Source organism: Lissotriton helveticus, chromosome 6, assembly GCF_964261635.1.
Source record: "Lissotriton helveticus chromosome 6, aLisHel1.1, whole genome shotgun sequence".
NCBI lineage: Eukaryota > Metazoa > Chordata > Amphibia > Caudata > Salamandridae > Lissotriton > Lissotriton helveticus.
Window position 1 is genome coordinate 876,012,396 of NC_136067.1, and position 24,661 is coordinate 876,037,056.

The 24,661-nt window shown below is 45.4% G+C and overlaps 1 long non-coding RNA gene across 1 annotated transcript in view; it reads left to right on the forward strand.

Moving 5' to 3' along the window:
• LOC144761566 (uncharacterized) overlaps positions 1-24,661 on the forward strand; it is a 111,160-nt gene that overhangs the window by 82,984 nt on the left and 3,515 nt on the right. The window contains exon 2 of the long non-coding RNA XR_013595790.1: positions 11,130-11,207. This is a non-coding gene — a long non-coding RNA (uncharacterized LOC144761566). The remainder of the gene's footprint in view (positions 1-11,129; positions 11,208-24,661) is intronic.

Below are 24,661 nucleotides of genomic sequence, written 5' to 3' on the forward strand. Positions count from 1 at the left end.
AAATTTGGCAGAAGCCAACTTATCAATGAGCTCATCTGCCCTTGGAATGGGATGAGCATCTGTCCTAGTGACAGCATTGAGACCTGTATAGTCCACACAAAATCTCGTTTCTCTCTTTCCATCTTTGGTATGAGGTTTTAGCACAAGGACTACTGGGCTGGCCCAGGGGCTCTCTGATGGCTCAATCACTCAAAGGTCTAACATTTTCTGCACCTCCGCCTTTATACAACCCCTGACATGATCAGGTTGCCTGTAGATCTTATTCTTCAGAGGCAGACTGTCACCAGTGTCCACCTCATGGGTGAACCAGTTAGTTTGACTGGGTGTAAGTGAAAACATGTGTCTATGGGCTTGCAAAACCTGTCTGCAGTCCATCTGTTGCTGGTCAGTGAGGCTGCCTGCCAAGGCTACTCCATCAACTGAGCCATCATCAGGGTTTTGGGAAAGCAGGTCTGGGAGAGGGTCACTCTCTTCCTCCTGATCCCCATCTGTAGCCATGAGCAAGCCCATGTCTTCTCTGTCAACAAATGCTTTCAACCTGTTTACATGGAGCACCCTGTGGGGGCTCCTAGGGGTTCCAAGATCCACCAAGTAGGTGACCTCTCCCTTCTTTTCCAGTATGGTGTGGGGTCCAGACCATTTGTCCTGGAGAGCTGCTGGGCCCACTGGCTCCAACACCCACACCTTCTGCCCTGGCTGGTACTCAGTCAGAACAGCCTTTTGGTCATGCCAAGCTTTCTGTAATTCTTGGCTGGCCTCCAGGTTTTTGGATGCTTTCTCCATGTACTCAAGGGGGTGGTGATGGACGGATATGCTCAGACGTGAGTCCCTTGCTCACTTTGCCACTGGATTCAAGCAAGCCGGGCTGAAGACGGCTGGAATGCCAGAAACCGGTCCTCGGAAGCTTGGTTCCGGTCCAGGGAAGACATGGCTTGGCAGTTCACGCTGGACTGTTCCCATGAGGCACAGGGTCAGACTGATTTGTATATAGCCATGTCTGAACTGGGGTGGCAGAGTGGGCTAAAGAACGGTGATGGATTAAACCCAGATCAATTGACTGGGTGTGAGTGTTTGATTGATTCAGATGCTCCGTCCGTCACCACCCCCTTTTGTACCGCTTTTGGCCACCATAAGTGTGGCAGGGTATGCTCAGACGTGAGTCCCTTGCTCACTTTGCCACTGGATTCAAGCAAGCCGGGCTGAAGACGGCTGGAATGCCAGAAACCGGTCCTCGGAAGCTTGGTTCCGGTCCAGGGAAGACATGGCTTGGCAGTTCGGGCTGGACTGTTCCCATGAGGCACAGGGTCAGACTGATTTGCATATAGCCATGTCTGAACTGGGGTGGCAGAGTGGGCTAAAGAACGGTGATGGATTACACCCAGATCAATTGACTGGGTGTGAGTGTTTGATTGATTCAGATGCTCCGTCCGTCACCACCCCCTTTTGTACCGCTTCTCCATGTACTCAGCCATCCTGGAGCGGAGACCAAGTACATAGTCCACAATATCAAATTTAGACTTTTTGAGAGGTAACTCCCATCCTTCCTTCACAAGACACAATGGACCCCTCACAGGGTGGCCAAACAAAAGTTCAAAAGGGCTGTAGCCAACTCCCTTCTGTGGGACCTCTCTGTAAGCAAAGAGTAAGCAGGGTAAAAGGATATCCCATCTACGCCTGAGCTTTTCAGGTAATCCTTTTATCATTCCCTTTAGGGTCTTGTTGAATCTCTCCACAAGCCCATTGCACTGAGGATGATAGGGTGTGGTGAACTTATAGTTCACTCCACACTCTTTCCACATTGCTTTTAAGTATCCAGACATGAAGTTGGTACCTCTGTCTGAAAGTACCTCCTTTGGAAAGCCCACTCTGGAGAAAATTCCAAGTAAGGCCCTCGCCACAACAGGAGCTGTTGTGGTCCTCAGGGGAATTGCCTCTGGGTAACTGGTGGCATGATCCACTACCACCAGGATAAATCTGTGCCCAGATGCTGTTTGGGGATCCATTGGTCCAACAATGTCAATCCCAACTCTCTCAAAGGGCACCCCCACCACAGGTAGAGGTATAAGGCGGGCCTTTGTGGTGCCACCTGATTTGCCACTGGCTTGGCAGGTGACACAGGAGCGACAAAACTCCTTGGCATCTTCTGACATGTGAGGCCAGTGAAAGTGAGAGACAAGCCTGTCCCAAGTCTTGTTCTGGCCTAAGTGTCCTGCAAGGGGAATATCATGGGCCAAGGTTAGAAGGAAGCCCCTAAATTGCAGAGGTATAACCAACCTCCTGGTTGCACCAGGCTTGGGGTCTCTAGCCTCTGAATAAAGGAGCCCATCATTCCAATACATTCTATGGGTACCTTGAGCATTCCCTGCAGCCTCAGCAGCAGCTTGCTGTCTGAGGGGTTCAAGTGAAGGGCAAGTCAACTGAGCCTGCCCCAGGTCTGCCCTTGAGGGTCCCCCTGTCCCCAGAAACTCAACCTGATCAGGTTCAAGCTCTTCAGAGACAGTCTCCTCTTGGATCACAGAATCACCCTCTTGTGAGGTCTGATCCTCAACCTGGGGCAAGTGGGAAGGCACTGCCTTGACCCTCTTGCTCCTTCTCTTGGGTTGTGGTTGGTCTATTGTTCCAAGATCCACCACAGGTTCAGGTAGGCACTTCTTGGCCTGGGACCTGGTTACAGCAAGGACATGGGCTGAAATCCCTAGCATTTCTGCATGAGTCCTGTACTCCACTTCTGACCATAAGGATTCCTCAAGATCATTGCCCAACAAACAATCAACTGGGAGGTCTGCACTAACAACAACTTTCTTGAGGCCAGTTACCCCTCCCCAGGAGAAGTTAACAACAGCCACACTATGTGTAGTGGTGGCATTGCTAGCGTTGGTCACTAGGTAATTCTCACCTAGTATCATCTGTTCAGGGTCCACAAAGTTAGGTGTCACCATAGTGACACTGGCACAAGTGTCCCTGTAGGCCTGAGCCAGTTTCTCATTAATTAAAGGCGTCTGCCTGTACTTGCCCAAGTTATTAGGACTTATAGTAGAGGACATAGCTATGTCCCCCTCACAGATCAGAACTGCCTGAGTAGGGATTCTGACTAAGCCAGACTCCATCTCAGTACCCAGGGTTAGCCCCACTATAGCCTTGGGTTGTGCACTACCACTGCTAACTGCACTAGGGGGTGCAGGTGCCTTAAGGGCTGCAGTGGTAGAAACTGGATTTCTCTTAGTGCATTCACTTCCTCAATGAGACGTGGACTTACAAAAGTTGCACCAAGGTTTCTTTGGGCCATCATTCTTCTTTTTCTTGTTACCATTCTGGGAACCACCCTCCTTATTACTATTTTGGGGGTCTGTGGAAGACTTCTGGTCTTTTTCTTTCTTATCTCCACCCTTCTGGTCTGCTTTCTTCTGATCACCTCCTTGGTTCTGGGGTTTCTGCTTAACCCTTGTTCTGACCCATTTGTCTGCCTTCTTTCCCAATTCTTGGGGAGAGGTCAGATCAGAGTCTACAAGGTGTTGATGCAACAGCTGGTTTGTACAGTTATTAAGGATCTGCTCTCTCATTATAAGATTGTACAATCCTGTATAGTCTGAAACTTTACTTCCCTGCAACCAACCCCCCAGAGCCTTAGTGGCACAATCAACAAAATCAGTCCAGTCTTGAGTCTGTGCTTTTTGGGTGTCTCTGAACAACAACCTGTATTGCTCAGTGGTTAGGCCAAACCCTTCAATAAGAGCACTCTTCAAGACAGAGTAGTTTTTAGCATCCTCAGGTCTAACTGTGAGGAGCTTATCTCTCCCTTTCTCAGAAAAGGAGAGCCACAAGATTGCTGCCCACTGTTCTTGAGGGACCTGCTGTACCATGCAAGCCCTCTCCAAAGCAGTTATCCATTTTTGGATATCATCCCCATCTCTATAGGGGGGCACAATCTTACTCAGGTTTCTATGATCATAGGACCTGTCTTTATCTCTTGGGATAATGCTGCCACCAGTGGGGATCTCCCCACTTAACTTCTGCTCTCTTGCAAAAGCTAGTCTAGCTTGGGCCAGGGCTAATTCCTCTCTTTCTATTAGGAGATTAACTGCTCTCATCCTGGCTTTCTGCTCTCTTCTTTGAGGGGAAGTCATTCCTCTCTGTGATTCCCTTGAGGCACTAGAAATGTGAGAATCCCTTGAAGGGGTTCTCTCTCTCCTATTGCCTGGGAGAATCCTGCTATTGGGTCTGGGGAAGTGTCCTTCTCCATTCCCATGTAGGGCCAAGTTGGCTTGGCTAAGCCTTACCACTGGCACCTGGATATCCCTCTGACCATGATCTGACTCATCACCTTCTGATTCAGGGTCTGCCTCCTCATTGTCTACTTCTAGGAAGGTGTTCTCATTATCTGGGGGATTCACTCCTTCTCCTGACACTGAGGGAACTATTCTGTTTCTCTCAAGATCATCCTTTTCTAGGATGGCTATCATGATAGGAATGGTAGGGTTGTGACCCTTTCTCAGCTTCCTTGCAGTGCACAAGGCACTCAAGTCTCTATGGCTGAATTTGTCATAGTTGGAGGTTGCCTGTGGAGGGTCAACCGTCACAGGTAGAGAGCCTGTAGCTTCACCTGTGCCAGACATGACTCTAGTTTGGTGTAAGTGATGCACCTACCTACACTAAGTGTTTTCCTACTGTACCTTGCTAGTGAGTTGTAGTCAGGGTGTGCTAAGCCCTTCTACCTACAACTACTAAGTTCAGTAGAACTTAAATATGCTAAGCTTTTATTTATATGTACCTATGGTACTTAATGTGATCTTTCAATTTGATAAAAGATTGCAAAGGTAAAACAACAGCAAGCTCAAATCCGTACCGCTGCTCACCAATGTGAGAAGTTGGCCTGATGTACGATGTCTACAATTCTGGGGGCACCTTATATCAGTCCAAACAATCCCTTATGGTGGTGGTTGTAAGTCAACCTTATAGACAAGCTATCCTAGAGGTAGCATGGACTAAGCAGCCTAAAGGCTTAACTCAAGAGAACATGTGAAGCCAGCTGTTTTACCATATGCAATCCTGTAATATCAAATGAAAGGACCCCACACAAGTTATATATTATCAAAATATATGTATTTATTCTTAGAATAATCCCCACTACTCTTTATGAGCAATGAAGCACAAGCGTTTAAATAAAAGCACAGTATAACATAGACAAGTTGCACAATTTGGATGAGGCCGGTAGCCACTCAAACCATATATCAATAAAGTGGTATAACAATCACTAATCGATCAGGGGTAAGGCCTAGGGCCTTGTGAATCGCTTGGACTACACTGGACTAACAGCAGTTAGGACGGAAGTAGCCCGCGGGATTCGGGTGCAGTGCCTAAAGCACAAGCTTGTACCAATGTAAAGTCAATGGTGCGTAAAAGTTATCGAGTTACAGTTTTAAGAGTCTTCCGACTGGACTAGAAGGACAAAACTTTAGAGTTAGACACTAGAGATGTAAACCACTATAGGAACACCGGCGTTCAAGAGTTACCTCACCCACAGGAAGCGGGTGCACAGGTGCAAAGATGTGTCGGGTTTCGTCACGAAGATCTAGGGTGCCTGGAGATGAAGATACTGCAGGCGTCCAGAAGAGAAGTGTCCGGTGCAATCCAAGGGTGGATTGAAGTTGTAGAGTACCTAAAAGCAGAGGGGACAGAGTCTGGGTCACTATCCAGTGACCAGGAAGGAACCAGGAAGGAACAAGGCAATGTTGGGCGCAATCGGGTCGATGTCATATAGCTTCTCTCCGCTGCCACGTGATTTCTGGGGCACCGAGGATGTCCTGGAGTAACTCACGAGCTGTCCCACAAATATTCTCGCTATTGGCGGTGTCGGCTTCAAGATCGGAGTCAACAGGCATTGGCAAATGCAACCCACGCAGGATTCAAAGATGGCTTAATACTCAGACCAGCAAGGTCTGAGCAGGTGCTCCTTTTCAGGGGAGCGAGGGCCAGTCTGGAGCAACCAGACTAGCTGTGTAAATTCAAGGTTTCGTCGGTACTGGGGCCACTAGCCAACAGGCAAGCGACCGGACCAGCGCGTCAAGCAGGAAAATGCAAAAGGGCCACACGCAGCATTCGTCGAGTGTGGAGGGGTGAGCTTCGGTGCACAAGCTGCTCGGGGCTGGAGCTTCTCAGACTCCAATGCACAGCTTCAAGGGAGCCTCGGATGCTGCACGGTCAGTGCTTTGTAGTTCTTCCAAGATGGCCGCTCCCACGCTTCAGGTCACCTTCACGGGTCTCAGCTCTGCAGGGACTGTGGATCGGGCTGTTAGAAGGCAGGCAAGCTGAGTCTTGTCAATCTCTGTCGCTCGAGTTCTGGCGGGAACTGCAACAAAGCAAATGTTGAGGTGCTGGATGGTGCCTGTTTGCACAGGGTGGTCACTCCTTGACCACAAGGGAGATTCTTCAGTCTTCCACGTCGAGTGGGATGTCGAAGGGTCCAGAGTTTCATTTCATAAGTTTCAGTCAGGATAATCTGATGTGCTTTGGCACTGCTCCCACCTATATTCCAAATCTGGGGGCTGGACTACCTGCTAGGTCCCTCCTATGGGTGGGACCTGGGAAGGGGGTGATTACACCCCTTTCCCTTTGTCCAGTTTCGCGCCAGGACTGGGGCTGGATGGCCCCAGAACCGGTTTGACTGGAATCTGCCCAGGGACACCTTGTGCGCCCCAGGCAGTGTCTTGCTTCTTTCAACCCTCCCTGCTACAATCCACTATCTCCTGTCTGGGGTGGTGTGACACCTCCCTGTGACAGGAAACCCTTTGTCCAGGCGCCCTCTGCCGAGTTTCGGTCAGCAGCAGAAGGCCAGACATGTGTCTGTGGCAGCAGCACCCATTTTGTGCTGCTGGGGCTCTAGTTAGGATTAACCGCGTTTTCAGTAAGTAACATGTCTTCACCCTCTAGAAGGGTGGGATGCTATCCCCATTACCAGGACTGGCAAGGGGATAGTATTCCAATGTGTATGACACCAAACACGACATGTTTTGATAAAGCCAAACCAGAGTTGCAATAACCGTAAGGATTATAATGCATTTAAGAGTATATGGTATGGCAGTATCACTGGAACAGCATTAAGGAATTGGTCCCAACACTGCAGACAGGCTCAGCTCATGCTAGAGCACCATCTCACATAAAACCAAGCACTCTGCCTCCAGGACTGTAAAGGCCTGCCATAGGAGTGACTGATAGGTATAGATGTGTCCAGATATAGGTTTAGACATAGGTATACTACATCTAAGCAAGGGGTGAGTACCCCACCTTGCCCCAGCTGTGGGAACAGCCAGTTGTGTCGATTTAAGTACCAGCCAGGGGTGGCAAAAGATATGCTGCAGCCCCTGGTAAGCCTTGAATGCACCTATGCCCTTGGCACCTAGTGTGCACTGGATAGGGGCTGACAAGGTGTCCAGTACCAAATTGGTTATGTACCTATAGTACATGTCTGTGAATTTAGAGAGAGAAAAGCAGGCTGGGGGTCTAATTGGCAGGCCCACAGCCACATTAAGTCGAAAACCAGTGAAGCAAAAAGCAAACATTGGGGTGACCATAGGATAGCAGACCCTACTCTCCTACACTTAAGAAGGGTGATACGAGGATCAATCATTGCATTTTCCTCGTAGTTTGCTCTTCAAATGTCTGATCCATGCTGCTGCCCACATTAAAACAGGAAATTGCCATTCAGAATTGCTAGGAGTAATCTATGAAGAAAGGTCTAAGGCTGGTGTTGTGCAAAGATTGGTAACACAGCACTATATCTTGTCTTAACACACAGGGATGAGGCATATGTACCGTATTTATGGTGCATCCTTGTGTGCGCCCTTGCGCTGGTGCCAACAAATCTGGCAGTGCCAGTGCAGGCACACTTGCGCCATTTGCAAGGGTGACTCTGTTGCATGGTTGTTTATTAAGTGCATGAAGGGACACCTTCCTGCGCAAAAATAATCTAGAAAGGGAAATTGCCTAATCCATGTGTGCTGCAGAAAGCAGCAAACATGGAATGACCAGAAATGCAGGCAAACTTAATACATTTCTCCTTGTCTTGCCTGTCTAATGTTGCCTTCTCAAAGCTGTTAAAGTTGCCACAGCCGTAGATGTGTAAATATGGGGTTGCATCAAAAGCTATGGGTGTTGTGGTGGAACTTCCAACCCAACACCAATTTGCCAACCCCTTGCTGTCATGGACTGATGTGGGAAGGCGAATATGAACAAGGGGCGTTAATGCATGTTAAGTGGCTTTGTGCAACACTGTAAAAATGGGGATGATTTTAACATCACCAGCGCATTAACGAAAGTGACGTTCCTTTGGCGGTTGCGCCTTGTATGCATGCCCCAAAATCTATAGCACAAGTAGTAAATGCTTTGTTTGCACATAAGTGTGCCTCTCAATCCCATGACAGTAGTACACACGTAACTGGAATTGGGTGAATACTTGCCACATATACAGCATATGGAAGATAGTATAACCTGTACAATTGCATGTTTTGCCAATCAAACATTGTGAAGTATGGCGCATCATGATTCTGTGAAGGATTTTTTGTTGAGAGTCTATATACATTTTAAACCAAAGACATCTGACCAAGGAAAGCTACATGCCTAACATATGTCACATGCCATAGCCATAGACTTGCCAGGCATGCAACAGCTAAAACAATGGTACAATTACAGGTCAAATACCACTTACTGTTATTTTATCTTTTACTGCTTTACACATTAGCGTGTAGTTTTCATAACCGTAATACAAAAAACTCACAAAGTATATGAGTTGTCAATGGAAATTTTTACTCTGAACCTTTAGCAGCAAAAAACGTCCCCAACTCCAAAAATTTGCCGCAAATGCACAGGAAGTGATGTCAGCAAGCATCCTGTAACCAGGAATTGTGCTGTACACTTTCACTTTCACTTTCCCTCACACTGTTGGCGTCCTTGGAGCTGTGTGGTTGTGTTTGGAGAAGTTGTGGTGTATAGTATGCTGTCCCTTACTGTCCCTGTCTAGTCCGGTGTTGCATATTCGTCAGTTTTTTTGCGTTTGTACTCGTTGGGTGTCTGTCTACTGGGTGTATAATTAATTATTGGTTAGTTAGTGTTAGTTTAGGTTAGATTTTATTTCTTAGTGGGCACAGGACTATGGGGGAAGATGTTGGGGAAGGAAGGGAGGTGTGGATGTCAGAAAATGCATTTGGGGATTCCTCTGGCTGGTGAACTTTTAACACCCCAGGATGGTTGAGAATGAGTGACGTGTATTGGTGGGCTACCCTGTCAAGGTCCGCAAAGTGACTGGTACCGCTGCACATCTTTAGTGTGGTCAGACCGGTCCACCAAATAAAACATCGGTGGCAGGATTGCGTTGGGGGGAGGGCGATCTCTTGGACCACCTGGGCATCATCGTTGGCAGGTAAGGTGGTAAATATATAAAATAGATTTTCTGCTTTCACACTGTGTGTCCCATGAATATAACTGTAGAGTTGCCAAGTAGAATTTAGAATGTAAGGGAGATTCCTTCAGAGCTGAAGGTTGATCCCAGTGGAGTGGAGACGACTGTTACACTGGGATGCTGTTAAGGAAGTAAAAAGGAGAAGAAAAAAGAAGCAAGGAGTATTTAAATTATTCTCTACAATAACTTTACACAATGTTTATATGTCAGGTCAGAAACAGCCTGAAGACTCCATGTCCCCTGTGGCCAATAGATATATGCAACTTGTTGTGTTATGTCATGCTGAACATAGGGGCATGTGTACCCAAAATCCACAGACTGTGGAGCTGTGGCCAATTTGCCAATGCCACAGTCTGATATTTTTACAGGACAGGGATGCACTGTATGAGTGTTAGAGAAGAGATACCAATGTGCATCCTATAGTGCTTGTGTTAAGTTACCTGTCTAGCACTTGTGCAGGCACCCTGCTGCCATGTTCAGAATGTGCATGCGCTGTAGGGTTAAAGGTTTTTGTGCATGAAGAGACACCCTCCTGCATAAAAACTATATCTCACTGTAAATTCATGCATTGCCCCACTGCATTTTTGCAGTGAAAGATAGAGAAAATACAATTATAATAACTCACGTCATTATCATTATATTTTCTGCTACTTTCACCCGCAGCTTTGCATGAGGAGGCAGGGGAAGGGTAGGAGTGGTTGCACCCTCCTAAAGTGCGTAATGACTGCTTGGACTGCCCTCTTGGGCTGCCCAAAACAGTCATGTGCACTTCGCTGCAGCCTACATGAAGAACTTGCCTAGGCCTCCAGTCAGCATCTGAGCACCGAAAAACGTCCCTCAGACCAATCAAAACGCTTCAGTGTTGTGATTGGCTGACTGGGAGCCTTGGTGTGCTTCCTGCGGACGACTCCGAGTGACGGAGGTCTACGGAGGGGGGACGTGCGAGGAAGCGTTGAAAAGGTACGTTTGTAATTAAAAGATTTCTTAGCCGCTTCCCCCACCTCCTCTCCCTCTCCAGCAGTCTCTTCCCGACCGCACGCATCCCCTCCCCCTTCCCACCCTCCTACCTCCGATCGGTGCCGGCCACACCTGTGCCCACCCCGAACCTATTGCCTGCCCCCTTGGAGTAGTGGACTACAGTGATAAGGACCATATTTACAAGGTTGCCTAAGAAACACTAAGTGCCACTGCACCACCTTGTACTTAATGAACATGACACAATGCCACACGAGCATCCACACTATGTTTCTCTGTTGGCAATATGGTGACTGTTTAAATGCTTCCAAGTATGTGAGTATAATGTTAGACTGATGTCTCAGAGTCTGATGTGCTGGTGAGATGGAAAATAACAACACCTTGCAGTGTTTGAAATACAAGTTATGTAGGTTAGGTGTCTTCTGACACTCAGCTGTCAATAGTAGGTTCAGTGATGAATGATGTTACTACCACTCTCAAATTGTAGTCACAAGAGAAGCACATATTGTCCCCCGATTATCTTGTACAACACAATCCTTCACTGAGCACGTGTTGTCTGTGAGTCAGTCATTTCACACCCCTTCATCTATGCAACATGAACCTACACATGGTTTAAATTACTAGATGTTCGATGTAGATAAGTTGTGACGACACGATACAAGTGCCACTTGACTGATTATTATTCCTATTCCCTGTTTTACAGCTGGGCACCCCTTGTTCGCACAAGGGGACAATAATGGCTTCAAGAACCCCCACAACAATTGTGAGTGCCTTATTCCATGTACGTTTTATCCCCAAATTAGTGTTTATGATGATTGGTCTTGTAGAGTATTGATCCCACCCTGTGTGTGCATAACATGGATATTACCTCAACCACAATAAGGCATATTCATGAGAAGATGTTGTAGCATTGAGTTGCAGCAAAATCTGCTGTGCTGCACGCCTACATGTTCTGAATGCAGGGATGACCTCTATGTACTATGTTACGAGGCACCCCTGCATTTTCCCAAGCACTGGTGCCACGCTAAATATGGCACCAGTGCTTGTGAAAGTGCAGGGTTGTCCCATATTATTGCACATTTCTTGCTTCCATGCATTTTCCGAATGTTGGAGCACATCATCATTAATTTTGCCATGACACCGCACTCCACCATTCTGCTGAAAGGATTCCCCTGTACATGTTTGCACACAGATGTTCAGTACTAGGTCACCCATTCAGCCCATCCCTTTTTTCTTTTTTTAAAAACTTTTCTTTATTCAAAATTTGTAGTTACAGAACGTCCATCACTGAGCATCACTTATACTGTCAGCAGGCAGTCTCATCTCTCTTCCCTGATGTACAATCTTGTTTTCCAACAAATGCATGCCATTATATCATCGCATATCTGTTAGCCCTTCCGCAGTACCACTGCAAAGAGTATTTTCCAGTCGCAGGATACCTTTTATGGTGTGGTAAATAAATAAATAATTACCGGTACTATTTTTCTATGCATTAACTGAAAAGGATAGCTCAATAAATAAGAGGCAAAATCCGTGGTATCTGAGTCATACGGGCTTTAATTAGATGGCTCGAGCCAATGGACCATCGGGTTCCATCACCTGCAAAGGTTCAGGAAGGGACAGACACAGGGAAAAAGGAAATGGCAGCTGCAACGTCTCATTAACATTATACAGTATATATAGTAAAACAGTACAATTGCATTGAATACAGTAGGCGTAACAAATGACAAACGAAAGATAAGAACACATGGGCGTGAAAAGAAGGCGTGCACAGGGCGTGCATGGAGACATGTGATGTAAACGTCACAGAAGTGTCATAAGTGGGTGGATACATGGAGGGGGCTACCTGGGCAGCTGGAACCTTTAACCTACTGGTGCGCGCAAACGAGTCATGACGTGTAACTGGGGAAAACTGGGGGCTCTGACTTCTGGCACTAGAAGAGGAGACTAAAGTCTGGGATGTCAGGACGACATGTACCTATAGCATATCTGATATCTCGTGTTTGGAGAACATGTTGATAGAATCTAAAAGTCATCAGGGTAAAGGCTACTTGTCACTAAGGCTGGTGCATACATATATTTCTTAGTGTATTTTGTGTGTGCTATGAATCTTCTATGGACATTAATTCAGTAATTCTCTTGCATGGAGACAGAAAAGCTAGACTATAGATGAAGATGTTTAAGCGGTTCGTTAGCTAGGAATGTGAAGCCGGGGAGCTAAACTGATAACTAGAGGCATAACATATTCTTGGCAGACAGGCAGGCAGGCCAGGCCGGGCACCGCGCTGCTTGGCAGAAAGTAAGTGAAGGGTCAGGGATGCAGGAGGGGCTGCATCGCTCCTCGGAGTGGTTTCAGGAGACTTGAGTCTTGAATCTGGTGTCCGGGCCCTGTGAGGCCTATAAACGGGGACAACTCGATGAATTAACGTGCACAGTGTAAAGACGTTGGCAACATAGGCCTAATACTTGTTGCTTTCAGGGGGGACTGGATAACTGGCATACTAACGTTGGACACAACCATAATTGCGTCTGTTTTCGGGCGAGGGATGAATATGCATATCGATCATGCACATATAACATATAATGGGGAACACGTAGGGACACATGACAGGGCAAAATTCAATTTTCCTCATTCCCTCCTTGTTCCCTACGTTTCCTTCAGGAAACATCAATATTCATGATACCATCTATCTGTTCATATAGCATCATTTGCTCGTCTCTTATCCTCTGGGAATGGGACTTTGGACTTGGAATACAAGAGGTAGCGCACAAGCCGCAAATCGCAGGGCCACATTGTAAACAGTGACAACAACTGAATATGATCATAACTACTATCCCTAGGAATGACAGTACTTTCCATCCCCAGGCAGATATTATATTCCAGAGCCAACCGGACCATGTCCAGGTGCCTGGATTCTGGTGTAACTGATGGGCTATTTTATGAAGTCTTGTTATAGCTGAATATACAGACGGTGCGTTATTAGGAATGAAAACGCAACAACTAGATCCGATGACTCTACAAGCTCCGCCCCTGTCGGCTAATATGACGTACAGACGGTGGGTTATTAGGAATGAAAACGCAACAACTAGATCCGATGACTCTACAAGCTCCGCCCCTATCGGCTAATATGACGTCAAGAACAAGGCGGTTCTGAAGAACGACAAATCTCATAGCAGATTACTCTTCTGTTAAGTTACCTAGGGCGGAAGTAGTCTCATTCACTACTGCTTCAAGGGTTCTGGTTAACCTGCGTATTAATTTACTATTCTGGACAGGACCTATGAAGAAAAAGAAACCTTTATTGAAATCTGTGTACTGTTTTAAGGCAGTTTCAGTCTGATCGACAATTGGGGACTCGATCTCCCTTCTATGTCTGACGTGTACTAGATGTATATTTCTGTGATAATCGGATGGGGCTAGAAAAACTGGTGGCAGTAGGAAGGCAATGTAACATGTTCCATCCCAATCTAGGGGCAAACGTACATATGCGGTCTGACCACATATAAAATATGAATGACGTGAGGCTTTGAAAGTAGATTTCCCACTGTCACTATACTCGACCACAGTAGTACAATCACTGTGTCCTAGATGTACTGAACCATTCTTTCTAACACATAATTCACCTTTCACTGGTAGAACTGTTATATCAGGCAAATCTGGAGTGGTCTCGGACTGAACATCCAAAACCATGAAATTGGAGGAGAAATTACCTAGATCATATACTTCATTTTCTAGATCTAACCCTGTCCTATGGGAAAGACCTTTCTCGTCTGGGACACATGTTCTATTCAAAAGGGACTTGTCGTCTAAAGATGATGTCAACGTAAACCATGCTCCACACGAACCATTGTGTGAAAACGGATAGGGAAAGAGTGGCAGAACTCCCTTCGGTGTCTGGTAAGGGGGGAGCCGACCACACACCCAACAATTAGTAGCATTACTGGTCTGGTGTGAATAGTGTAGCATACGGATAAAAGTATTGTTGCGCATGGCAAGTCGGTAGGATAACTCGTGAGGGGGTAGGTCACTAAATGTGTGCTCTACTGTATCATTAGAGGAAAGATGTACATGCGAACCAAAAGGAGGAAGAAATACATGTAAAACATAACTTATGCATGTGATCGTAAGACTCAGAAATAACATAAACAATAAAGTAATAATACATCGACTTCGCAGATTTTTACAATAACGTATTCTCTTGGAGATTCTATCTCTCTCACTATGTGGGTCTATCTTATACATGTCAGGAACCTGTCTAACCGCTTCACCCGAGAGGGACTTAAACAATTAAACTGTCTGACTTGCTAGACCGTAACTTTAATTTATACTCCTGCTGCGGAGTTTTCTCTAACAGGGGGAGTTTAGAGTCAGTATCGGGGCAGTCCTTGAGAAAAGTCTTTGGACGGAGTCCATGGAAACGTTTTACGTGGCTGGAATGTAGCCACCCTTTGCGTCCCTCTATCTTGACGGCGGTCCTTGTGGTCATCAGAACTAGTTTCGGCTCTTTCCAGCGGGACTCCAGCGGGCTTGAACGATCGAAATTCCTGATCAATACCAGATCTCCTGGAACGACCTCGTGCGGTTTCACCTGGGTGTTGTCTGGAAAGGCAGCCGCGACCTGTGAACGACAAGAGAGTAGTGCAGACATCAAGGAAGCTAGGTAATCTGTCAGCATATTACTGTCAACATCTGTAATTTTACGAGGCATAGGTGTACCCCACATATTTGGGGGACGACCGAAAACGACTTCAAAGGGTGACAGACCTGAACGGGAGTGAGCAACCATTCTCATGTAAAAAAGGGCAACTGGCAAGGCTACCATCCAGTCTACACCTTTCTCGGCACAGACTTTTGCAATACGGATTTTCAGAGTTTGATTGTGTCTCTCGACGAGGCCAGCTGCCTCGGGGTGTTGTACGCAGTGGAACTTCCACTGGTACCCTAACAGAAGGGATACTTGTTTCATGAGTTCGGATGAGAATGGCTGGCCGTTGTCTGAATACACGACCCTGGGCAAACCATAGCGGGGAAAAAACTCACGAACCAACTGCCTGGCAGTGGTCGTGGCAGTGTAATCTGGGACTGGATATGCTTCTGTCCATCTGGACAAAGCACATACAACTACGAGGACATACTTGAAACCTCGACATCGCTCCATCTGGATATAATCCATCTGGAGGACTTCAAAAGGGTGGTCAGGAGGATGGAATCCACCTTGTTCCACCGGAACACCTTTTCCTGGATTGAACTGACAACAGATCATGCAGGTACGTACTTTCTGCTTTGCTGCTGCTCGTAAATGCTTGTTAAACCAAAGGTTCTGGATACTGTCTAACATGGCTTTTTCTCCTAAATGTGCTGGACTATGTGCTGTATTAATAATGACTTGAACCATAGAGTCGGGGAGAAACCATGTGGCTTTTCCCTTCGTCAACCATCCTTGATCTGTCTGGACCCCTCCTTGTTCAGACCATTTCTTGATTTCGTCTGGGGTAGATGTGACTGGATATCTAGTACATCTTGTGTAGGGTCCTTGACTGTCATACAAGTTGTCGGGACTGGAACGTCTGTCTTTGTCATGTTAACTGAAGTGTCTGGGGTCTGAGCTGTAAGCTTGGCTGTTCGATCTGCTAGATCGTTACCTTGGGAAATGGCGTCAGTGACTTTCGTATGTGCTTTGCACTTCATAATGGCAATGGCTGTCGGTAAATGTATTGTTTCTAACAGAGCTTGAATGAGGGGGCCATGCTGAATCTTGGCTCCATGAGAGGTCATGAAACCTCTTTCTTGCCAGAGGACTCCAAAGTCGTGTACGACTCCGAATGCATAACGTGAATCTGTATATAGGTTTACTTTCAGGTTCTTGGCTCGTATGCAGGCTTGGGTCAGAGCGATGAGCTCTGCTGCTTGAGCAGACAGGGTGTCAATACGATGTGTTTCTATAACTTCAGTTTCAGTAGTCACTGCATACGCGGCTACTAACTCTCCTGTACTTGTTCTCATACATGAACCATCCACGTAAAGTGTCAGGTCTGGATCAGGTAATGCAATATCCGTCAAGTCTTGTCTTGGCTTTGTCATGGTGTTAATAACTTCCACACAATCATGTGTGGCAGGATTGGAAACAGTCGAGGGTAACAGTGTAGCAGGATTTAAAATGTTGCAGCGTCTGATTTCTATGTGTGGCTGAAACAGTGTCAGTTCATATCCTGTTAAACGTGCAATTGTCAAGTGTTGAGTCTGTGTTCGGTTTAAAAGAACTTCCACAGAGTGTGGAACTTGTACTGTCAGGGAGTGTCCTAACACTATGGAATCACTTTGTCTGATAGCTAGAGCTGTGGCTGCAACTGACTTGAGGCACGCAGGCAGAGCCTGGGCTACTGGATCTAATGTGCTAGAAAAATAAGCACAAGGCTTGTGTTGTCCTGCTTGATCTTGTGTGAGAACAGATAATGCTGTACCATCACGTTCAGTAACAAAAAGTGTAAAAGGCTTACTATAGTTCGGTGTCGCTAAAACAGGTGCATTACATAAAGCTTTCTTTAACTCATTGAAAACAAGTGTATGTTCCTGGGTCCAAGGGAGGACAGTCGATGTGGCTGCCTCCTGTGTTGTCAACTGTATCAGTGGTTTGGCTAGATATGCATACTGAGGAATCCATTGTCTGCAGTAAGAAGTGAGGCCGATAAAAGCTCGTACCTCCTTCTGTGTCTTGGGCTGTGGAAGATGTGCTATTAACTGGATACGGTCAGGTGTCAACTGTCTACCCCTCTTGGACAACAAGTGTCCAAGGTATACCACTTGTTGGACACAGAATTGCAGTTTCGAAGGGGACACCTTGTGTCCCATGTCTGCCAGAAAATACAAGACTGTCAGTGATGCACGTTCGCAGTCACGTTCTGTACGGGCTGTGATCAATAGATCATCGACATACTGGAGCAGGGCAGTGTCAGTTGGCATGTGAATACTGTCCAGTTGTCTTTTAAGTGCTTGACTGTAAATACTAGGACTTTCTGTGAAACCTTGAGGTGCACGTGTGAATTTATAGCTTCTTCCATTTAAACAGAATCCGAAAAGGAACTGGCTGTCTGGATGAATGGGGACACTATTTTTTTCAATTCAATTCAAATGATCTTTATTCGGATTTTGAATAAGTCCATAAAAGTACATACAGAATGAATACAATTAAAACAGGTTAAGACACATGTTTAAAATACAGATCTTAAGCAGCATATATGTCATAAAGTACGATGTACCAATATAAAGTGCAAAATACATAGTAGGAGAAAAACATTAATCACTGGGGTACTTAATCACAAAGTTCTAAAAACAATCATTTATAACAAAACACCTATTTAAGTATATGTTCAGTTTCCAGTGAATTAATAATGTGCATAGAATAAAATGCGAAAAATGCGTCAGATTACGTTAAAACTATTGTCCATTATCCATGTTCCATACTTGCCCTCGATCTCACACAAGCTTTTATAAAACAGCTTAAAGTATATATAACATCATCAAAATGTAACATTTGAAAAAATTTTAATGCGAAATTATGATCTCTGATGTTATATTTACGCAGAATCGGGATTAAATATTTGCAAGTATACAGTTTGTAATGGCCACAGAAAAAGAGATAATGCAACAGACTTTGTTTTCCACCATGGGGGCATGAGCAATCCCGCTCTTCGAGTCCAGTGTTATAGCCAAGGGGGAAGCTAAGCAAGTTAACTATGCTTCCATCCCGAAACCTAAACAGGAGACTCCGGTTCCACTTTCCCAGAGGTAGTGATAGATATCTGTAAAAATTAACCAAGCTATCACCGCCTGGGTCTATAATACTCAGATATCTGATAACAGCAGGTTTGATAGATTCTGAACTCATGCGTTCCTCTTTGTAGAGGACAAGCAATGCCTGTTTAATATTATTCTTGTGGGCAGGTACAATAGAACTAGGGGAGCTAAATAAAGAACCATGCCCCACACTTTCCAGACTATTCTTAACTGCAGTTAACCAGGGAATGTACTGTGATCTATCACTTAACAAGCAGTCGGATATTATACTGCGCGTTAGGGATGCTGCTGGATTTAACCATATTTTGATCCAAAAAAGAGCAGGCCTAGACCTAATAAAATCAGCAATATACGGCAGCCCCAGTTCATTATGACAAATAAATGTAGGGGCGCTGAGGACTCCCCCCAACACCCTTCTACAGAATCTGTTTTCCTCCAACTGGAGAGCCTTACTGTTACAGTAACCCCACACTTCTGCACCGTAAGTCCCCGTTGGCTGGCATTGAGTGCGATAAATGTTAAGCAGGGGTGTAACGACATCAGCCAATTTGGGTTGTCGGAGAGACAAAATTGAATTAATTGACTTACTAATTTTATTCCTAGCATGCGCAGCATGTGGCTGCCATGAGCCTGAATTGGAGAACAGCAGCCCTAAATAAGGAAAAGTGTTGGTACATTTTAGAATATTATTGCCAGATTTAATTGAGGTAATATTGTACTTTTTTGGACCACAGTTCATGATGAAAGATTTTTTAAAATTGGTATTTAAACCAAGATCTGACATAAAGGCTACAAACCCAGAGATTAGAATGCGTAAGGCATTCGGGGTACGCCCCATTAATACTGCGTCGTCCGCATAAAGTAAAGTAGTAATGGGGGAGCCGTTTATAATTGGGACATCCTTACAAATCCTACACAAAGTGCTGCTCAGTCCATTAATGTATAAAATAAAAAGCAGTGGGGCGAGTACGCAGCCCTGTCTAACTCCTCTGCTAATAAAAACATCATTGGACAAATCACCATCATTATTAATTCGTACTCTGGCTTTTAAGTCCCGATGCAGGTCAGAAAGAAAATACACCAGTGAGTCATCCAAACCATAATCAAGCAAAAGTGACCACAACCTAGAACGATTAACAAAATCAAACGCGGAACTCAAATCCATAAAACCTAAATAAAGAGGGGATTTTTTAACAATGATATATTTGGCCATGATTAGGTTTAAGTTTAGGCATTGTTCGACAGTGCCAACTTGGCTTCTAAAGCCCAATTGACTACAATGGAGAACATTATTGTCCTCTGCCCAGTTCCTTATCCGTTTAAAAAATCACCCTTCCCAGAACCTTTAGCGTATTATCGATCAGTGAGATCGGGCGATAACAGGCGGGATCCGACCTGTCGCCTTTTTTAAATATCGGAACGATGACACTGTTCGCCCAGGATTCGGGGATTGAATGGGGACACTAAAAAATGCGTTCTTGAGATCAATAACAGTAAAGAACTCTGCTTCGGAATCAATGGCAGTCAACAGGGAAGAGATATCTGGAACCATTGGGTACTGGGGTATGATACATTTATTGAGTTCTCGAAGGTCAATCACTAATCGATAAACAGGAGGTGCATTTGGATCTGTACGTTTAAGAATCGGAATGATAGGAGAATTACATACATTGGAGTCAGTTTCTACAACTACTCCTTGAGCAATGAGCTCGTCAATAATTTTCGATAAGGCTGCTACAGCCTCAGGTGGCAATTTGTACTGTCGGATTCGTGGCAAAACAACACCTTGTTTCAGAGTGACACGATATGGTGTAATGTGCATACAACCTACATCAGTTGGACCTTGCGCCCATAAATGCTGTGGTACATTCAGTAATCTTGGATCAAAATCACGTAACACATAATGACCTTTAAAATCACGTAAAAACAATCTCACTCCTTCCGGAGAACAACATATGACTGCACCTAGTTCTTTCAATGTTTTAATACCAAGTAAATTTTCTGGACATGATTTCGTAAGTAACAAGTCTGTAGTTCGGGACAATGGACCAACTTCTAGGGAAACTGGTTTCGATATTTCATTAACAATAGGCTTTCCTGAAAATCCCAGGGAAACATTTCTTGAGCCTTAGAGCGGAGCCCCTGGAACCTCGTCATGACTGATGGTAGTCCTACTTGCCCCTGTATCAATCAGAAACTTTCTGTCTTTCCCTAATACTTGACTGTGTACATAGGGACCCTCTTGATCTACAGGAACCTCGATGAGAGGCAAGCCAACCTCCCTCTCTAGGCTGTTTCATGAATACTGCTGATATTCTGGATAATCTGACTGTGCGTACTGGTACATCTGCTGTGTAACGTGTTGTGTGGCAGCTATAGGCTGCGGTACTGTAACTGTCTGTTGTGCGTTCTGCGGCGGTTGCGAATCCTGCGGAACATGTTCTTGTCTAGGAGGACGCGGTCTCTCTTTCGTCTTACCTGTAGCTATGTTGTGTTTCAGAACTGCACATTCGTTTATGTAATGACCTGGCTGTTTACAGTAATTGCATGTCCCTTTAACGGGAGCTGCAGAATGACTGGTTTGATTCGTACCCCTCTTCTGACTATCTGCTGGAACAGACTGTGCAACTAGTACTTTCATTTTCGTGTCCTTCATACGTCTCCTTTCGTGTTCTTGCTCTTCCCTGATTCTGTTCTGGTAATACTGTAACATCTGTAGCATTTGGGACGGGGTATTAGCTTGCCATGTACTCTCGACTTTTAATACTCGATTTTTAACTTGCGGTAAAGAATTCTCAACTAGTTTAGTAACAAAAAGATGTGGATACGACTCACTACTTGTCTTCAAACCGCTATTAATAATGAAACATTTCTCAAATCTGGAATAAAAATCACTAGTGTCTTCGTCTTGTTTCTGTTTACAGGCTGAGATGGCATCCCAGTCTTCCTTTTTCGTGGCTAGTAATCTTGGCAAGACTTGTATTAACAGTTCGGGCAATTCTTTGGCTTTAGCCCCAAGACCAGTACCTGGGACTCGTGTATTATCTTTGTTCTCTAACGCGGTCCAATCAATCTTTTTCTCTCCCACCTCCCATTCTTTTTCTTTAAGTTTTTCATATATGCCCGCAGGCAACAGGACCTTTAACATTTTGATGATATCAGGATACGTGTATTCTCCCATACGGAGCATGTCTTTTAACTCTCGTGGAACCCTGCTGGATCTTTATCGTGACAGGGCACTAACTTTTTCATTTCGAGTAGTTCTATTTTCGTTATAGGGGTGTAAACAAATACTCGTTCGAGCTCACCCCCCGTTCCCTTAACAGGATGCACTTCTCGCAACGGATTCTGTCTGTCTATGTAGAATGGGGGTGAAACAGGAACAAAATGCGGAGTCAGGAACGTTCTGTATTTGTGGCGCTGTTCTAAAATGACACTAATTAAATCGGTACCTAGACCTTTCCATCGGTTTAGGAGTAACTCGTTCAATACATTATATAAAGGACCTGGATCAGAATGCTGACTCTCGTACTGTGTAATGAGGTGCTGGATCATGTACATACCCACCAGTCGCTGCTCGGCTGGGGGCAGCTTCAGAAACATTTGAGCCACTACTTCGTCTGAATACGTGGCAGAATCACTAGTCCATCGAACTGCTGATCGGGCTAGTTCTTGTTCATGCATGGTACTAAGCTCACTGTAACCTATTCGTAATTTCAGAACTTTATCGGTAGCCTGGAATATTTGTTCAAGAGAACACTGTTCTGGCACGGGAGGAGGAAAAGCTTTCTTGTAGTCTAGGCGTGTGTATCTATCAGAAGGTCTTGTCCTACCTACATACGCTATTCTGGTGGGATTCTCGTCGTCTACCTCTTCGTCTGAAGAGTCATTCTCTTTCTCTGCTACTATTCTTGCTTTCTCCCTCTCGTGTATGCTTATAATTTCTTTACGAATCTTTCTGTACATAGTTTCTATACTATTCTGCGTCTTGTGTTTTCCGTCTGCTATATTGTCACTCCATCTTGTCAGGACTTTCATCTCTTCTGGATTTTTATCAGGACGATCCTGTTCTCTTATTAAACAATTTATTAGAAATTGCAAAATCATGCCTTGAGTCTCGACTTTCCTATGTGACATGGCTTCGTGAATACTTTCTGGTTTCTCCCCTGTTCGGATGAAATGATATATTCTGTCTAAATGTTCTTTCATATCTGACATGGTAGTCAAAAAGTTTGCAACTCGTCGTAAACGTACGGAATGCAATATCATGTAATCTTCACCTGGCACTGGATCATATCTACAATCAGTAAGGTACTTCTTGAGTGCGTCGTACGTGGCCACTTTTGGCGTACGCTGTAATGCTGCGTCTCTCAGCGTCAGGCGCTTAGTTTGAGGCGGGGTGATAGGAGTACCTCCCCCTGCTCCTCCGGAACTAGAATCGTCAATTAATACTGAATGTGCGGCTGCTGGTAACGTGACTGGTAAAGCAGGTGTACGTAATGTGGGTTGGTCCTGGGGTACTGGCATATGGACAGGATTCCCGGGACCCACGACTGGAGGTACAGTAATTACATTATTAACAGGGTGCTGAGGTTGAATAGGCGGAGCAGAATTCGTATTTGCATATTCTGGGACAGTGTCATCTAAATAGGAAGAAAGGAAGATTTCAGCTGCGGTCGGTTTATGACGGAGCTTAATCGGGACCAATGGTGGCGGTAAATTACAGAGTGTTTCCGGGGTCGCCTTAGGCAAACCCTCGGCGAGAATGGGATACATACCTTTAATAAGGGCATTTCTTTGTCTGTCTGATTGTTCTGCTCTAACTCGTTCACCTTCTTCTAGTAATTCCCTTTCTTGGGCTTTTTCTGAAGATTCCCTACTTAATTCTGCTTTTCTGAATTCCTTTTCAGTTCTCTTATGGGATTCTTTACGCCATAATTCTATGGCATCTTTCTGGGATTGTCTGGCTTTCTTTTTCCATAATGCTTCTTCTACTCTCATGATGCACTCGGCATCCCATGTTCCTGAAACAGGCCATCTATATTTCTCTTCAAGATGCTTGGTGTAATCCACCCATAAATCTAGATACAGTATGGCATCTAAGCCATGCTTATGATACATGAAATGTCCAGGACTGTCCCTAGGAGGGACAGGAACTGATTCTTCGAGTAACCCTTTTCTGGTTTTTATCTGACGTAACTTAGAAAACAGCGGCATATTTGAACCGTACTTGAACTTGAACACGATACACAATGAACACAGTAATGAATAGCAAAAACAATCACTCATACCACGACAGCAAAAACACATTAATAACAGTTCGAACAGATACTACTAAATACATTGAAAACATAATACTTGAATTTTCTCGAGAACAGACTTACTAGAATTACTGGATGCACTGCTAAAACAGTACAGAAACTAGATGCACTGCTAAAACAGTACAGAACATACCGGTCTCCTTAAAGAGACACGTCATACCGTATCCACCTAAGTGAACACGTCGGACCGGATCTGTGTACCCAAACCCGTCGGACCGGGCATAACCCGTCTAGATACTTCCCCAGCAACGGTACTCACCGGGAAGCAAAACTGAAGGCCTCGGACTGGACTGGACTGCTACGACGTCTGGTTACTGCTACACACTACGCATGCGCTTCGGGCTTCGGAAACAGGTGGGCCTCTGGATACCTCGGACCTTGCTCTCTCGGCTTGGGCTTTGGTCGGGACGACCCGCCTTCCTCACCGCCTCGTCTGGATGCCGGACCGCAGTCTCCGTCTCCTCCATGGGCCTGAGGGAGACTTGAAGCAGAAATATCTGCACGTGCACAGTAGGGGTCCGTCACGGCTGTAGAAGGGTCAGGGGGCCTGCGTTACATCGCCGGCGCGTGGGGAAGGGGCTCGTCCCTGTTTGGGCGCCATTATGTGGTAAATAAATAAATAATTACCGGTACTATTTTTCTATCCATTAACTGAAAAGGATAGCTCAATAAATAAGAGGCAAAATCCGTGGTATCTGAGTCATACGGGCTTTAATTAGATGGCTCGAGCCAATGGACCATCGGGTTCCATCACCTGCAAAGGTTCAGGAAGGGACAGACACAGGGAAAAGGGAAATGGCAGCTGCAACGTCTCATTAACATTATACAGTATATATAGTAAAACAGTACAATTGCATTGAATACAGTAGGCGTAACAAATGACAAACGAAAGATAAGAACACATGGGCGTGAAAAGAAGGCGTGCACAGGGCGTGCACGGAGACATGTGATGTAAACGTCACAGAAGTGTCATAAGTGGGTGGATACATGGAGGGGGCTACCTGGGCAGCTGGAACCTTTAACCTACTGGTGCGCGCAAACGAGTCATGACGTGTAACTGGGGAAAACTGGGGGCTCTGACTTCTGGCACTAGAAGAGGAGACTAAAGTCTGGGATGTC